This window comes from Salvia miltiorrhiza, chromosome 7, assembly GCF_028751815.1.
Source record: "Salvia miltiorrhiza cultivar Shanhuang (shh) chromosome 7, IMPLAD_Smil_shh, whole genome shotgun sequence".
NCBI classification, from domain to species: Eukaryota; Viridiplantae; Streptophyta; class Magnoliopsida; order Lamiales; family Lamiaceae; genus Salvia; species Salvia miltiorrhiza.
The window spans coordinates 32,175,090-32,179,044 of NC_080393.1; the positions used below are offsets into that span (position 1 = coordinate 32,175,090).

Below are 3,955 nucleotides of genomic sequence, written 5' to 3' on the forward strand. Positions count from 1 at the left end.
AGTTTTACATTCTTAATTGTGCACAAATCTTCTTCAACTGAAAACTGATTAACTACAAAGAGAAACTTAATTTCTGACAATGTGATTAATCCCACAGGCTATTTCGAAATAAAAGTTTTTCGCTGCGTGTGTTATTAGTCTAATTGATTTATCTTCAGATAGTCAGTAACATTCATAACATCTCTCTGTTCAACAAACTCGATTGAAGCTTTACGTGTATTAGTTATGATGAGGACTAGAATACTCATCAGCGCTGTGCTTGGCAATACAAGAATATCTTACTTGATTACTATTATTGTTATTATTATTCTTATTGAACGAAGCCAACCAACGCAGGTTTAATTGAAGACCTCAGATAATAAAAGGACTCGGCAGCGCAGACGAAGGGACTTGGCGGCGCAGACTACCCAAGTTACGTGGCAGCACAGACTCGCCTGCGCAGCTCAAGGGAGCTACTCAACACGGGCAACAAAGGACAGCGCAGATGGGTCAAATCAAGACTAAGGTGTATTAAGGCATTAAAGGGGCCTGAATCCAATTATTAGAGTTCATGGGCCTAGGGCCTTTAGGGCTCATTCTCACATCTATAAATAGAAGGTTAGCATTAGCATTAGAGGATCATGATTTATTTCTGAGCAACACTTGTAATATGTAAATACTCTCTCAAAGTATAGTGAAACCAGCGAAGAACTCCCGTGGACGTAGATCATTTATGATCGAACCACGTACATCTTGTCTCGTTTATCGTTTCTTAATTAGGGTAAAGTTTCTTGTTTCATCAACTGGCGCCGTCTGTGGGAAATTGAGCTAAGGCGTGAGATTCATCATTTTTCCGGGTTACTGTTCATCGAGAGGTTTCTGTTAGATTACTGTTCATTCAAAAAATCATCATTTTTGGCGTTACTGTTCATCGAAGTCGGGATCCGATCCAATCTGTCAACAAAAAAAAAATTCAAAAGGGAAAAGGGGGGGCCAATTACTGTTCGTGGTGAGGTTTCTTCAAAAATTAAGGGATTCCGATATGTTATTGGGTTTTTCCAGTTTCCGGGGAGAGGGTCGCTGATCTTTCTTCTCCATAAAATTTCTCTAGGTAGTTCCCGAAATCGATCAAAATAGGATTCACCATCATCTCTCAAACGTTGATTTTCGATCAATTCCTCTCTAAAATACCTGCGAATCTACGTCCCCGATCTGCAATCGCGTGCCAGAATATGAAGCACTGCCCACCTCTCTCATTCTTCCTCAATCAAGGTCGTCCATCTCTCTCTCTGAATCGAAAGGCCGCCCACTAAGCCATCTCTCACGCTCGCTCTATCTTCTCACTGGTTCCGCCGTGAACTGCTCCGGCGAAGCCGTTCCAGGCCAAGGACGACGCGACTCATCCGTTTTCCCTTCTCAAACCAGTAAACGGTCGACCTCATTTCTGACACAGGTTAAAACCTAGCTTCTTCCCTGTCCGAACGGCTCACCGCCGACCAAGGGATGCCCTGCCTCTATCGGAAGATCGTCGCCCTCCTCCGGCTGAGCACGCAAGATACTCTCTACGGATGGTCAATGATCCACTGCGCGACCACGCTGCTGTCACCGACGCAGTCGTCGTTGGGCGGCGCGCTGGTCTCTACAAAATCCCTTCACCAGAGGGAAAAATCCCAATTCTCTGAATCAATGTGTATTTCTCAATAATTTAGTGAAAATTCCTGTTAATCTTGACGATTCTTCATGTTTCCTTGTGTTTCCCAGCGAAGCACCGATGTTTTTGGGCGATCAAATTTCAGCAAATATTGCTGCCTTTTCTGAGTTCTCAATCGCCGATGGCCGCTGTGCCTCTTATAATTTCTAGCAGGGTACAGCGCAGCGCCGTTGCGCACGTCGCTGGCAGCCAGGGTAACTCTGGTTGTTTGAGGTTTTCGGGCTGAAGGGTGAATCCTCCAGCTGTGAGCCCCCTTTACTTTGCTCTTAATCTCAAATGGGGATGGAGCCTTGTGCTTGTGCTAGCGTTACATGGCTGTTTGCAGTACAGAAGAGGGACTGATGCCTACTGGAATCACTCCGGCGAGAGATTTTACGACTTTGAGAGGGAGGATTTCTATTTGTTAGAGTTTCTCTCAATTAGTATCATGTTAAGCTCAACCATTGTTGGACTTATCTTATTTTGGTTTGCTTAATTTTTGCCTCGAGGTTCTGCTTGATGTGAGTCCTTTGAAGAAGAGTGGATCGGATGAAAATAGGGGATGGTCGGAGTTTCAGAGGGAGATTGTGCAGATTGTGGTTGTCCCCAACTGAGATCATTTCTAGAGCCGCAACAACCCGCGCCTCAGGCGATTGCCAGATTCGTCATCCACGGCCAACATCAGCCATCTCGCCCGCCAGCAAGTCGGTGGTCGTCATCATCGTGCTCTAGCACCGGAGTTCGTCCCCTCTTGCACCGGGCTCTGGAGCCCCTGATTTTGTCGTCAAATTGACCCGAGTCGAAGATACCAAAGCTGACCTCTGTGCTCTAGTCACCGGTTATCGCACCCGGGGTTCTGGAGATTGCTCGCTGCCGGCCACGAATCGCCGCTTCTTTGCAACCAGGGAATTCCCGCTTCCTTCCGAGCATCGAAGAACTCCTCAGCAGGGCACCAGCGAAGGGAACTTTTGGCACCCTCCGCCGCGCTATTAAGGAGAAGCTCCAGCGCAACTCTTAGCATCTGAATTCCGGTGCAACTCGGGGGAAAACCCCCCAATTCTCGGAAATCAATATATATTTCTTAACAATTTCATGTAAATCCCAGTGAATCCTGATGATTTTTGTGTTTCTCTGTGTTCCCCAACAAACTACTGATAATTTTGGGTGGTCAAATTTCGGCAAACATCACCGTTCTTCGTATCTGGATCCGCGGTGAGAAAGATATCAGTACCAAGGGAAAAAGTGGGAATTGTTGAGTTCAACCATCAGATTGCCCTGAGAGCCCTTTGGGTCGAGCCTCACGAAATTCTAGGTGAAGGTCAAACTCTGTTTCTAGGCCGTGAACCACTTGAGCTCGTCACAGTCGCCTCCGTTGGCCAGCCACGTCTTGGGCTGCATCATCATAACTTTCTTGTACAGGCACAACACCTCATAGTTGTTCATTTTCGGCCCTCTGCTCGCCGGCATCCCGAAGCTGCACAGAACTCCCTCCGTCCAATCACCCATTACTCATACAAAAGTTCAAGCTCGTGTCTCAATTCCTTGTTCTGATGTTGCCAATCTGGGAACTAGAATTTGAGGGAACTGCTGGTTGTTTGTTCCATTTCCCCCCTTAGGGGATCGAGGCGAATGGAAGCTCATTTTTTCTCAAACTTGGGACAGCTGCAGCTACTCCTCAGTTCACTCGACAATTGAGATGCCTATTTTTCTCTCTTAATTCTTTCTCTCTTATTTATTTCTCTCTTTGAATTAATTAGGGAAATATAAATTCAAAGTGACATGTGTGATTGTTCTCTTATAGGTGTTACCCTGCCTATATGCTACTGGAACATCGAATTATTTGACTTGCTTGTTGTGCTTAGGTGTTGGCTTCTTATCATGAGTTAAGAAGTTTCAAAACATATGTTTCATAGTTGAGCATGTCCACGTGATTCTTAGGAAGAGTGAGACAAGCGATGACTATTGTAATTTGATTGGTTGGATTACAATGCAGGGAAACATATCTGCATGATTAGATTCAATTTAGAATTTCTAGGGAATATGCATTTAATTTATAAGAACAATGACTTGTTATTCAATGAATCGTGGCTCATTGTGATCTTAATCTAAATGATCTATCTCCAGAAGTGTAATTATACTATTACTTGATTGATTTTGAGAACGAGGAATACTCTGTTGAGCAATAAATGTATAGCAATATTTTACATGATCAAAGGTTCGGATTATCTTCGCAATAAGTTTATAGCCCTGTTAAGAGGGGCTCTCATGTTTTACTAACAGTGGTAC

At 44.6% G+C, this 3,955-nt stretch overlaps 1 long non-coding RNA gene across 1 annotated transcript; it reads left to right on the forward strand.

Moving 5' to 3' along the window:
• The first annotated feature begins 241 nt into the window (after window positions 1-241).
• LOC130996028 (uncharacterized) lies at window positions 242-3,677 on the forward strand. Its single transcript, XR_009092359.1, has 2 exons — window positions 242-1,614; window positions 1,741-3,677. It is a non-coding gene; the product is annotated as an uncharacterized LOC130996028 (long non-coding RNA).
• Window positions 3,678-3,955: the final 278 nt, after the last annotated feature.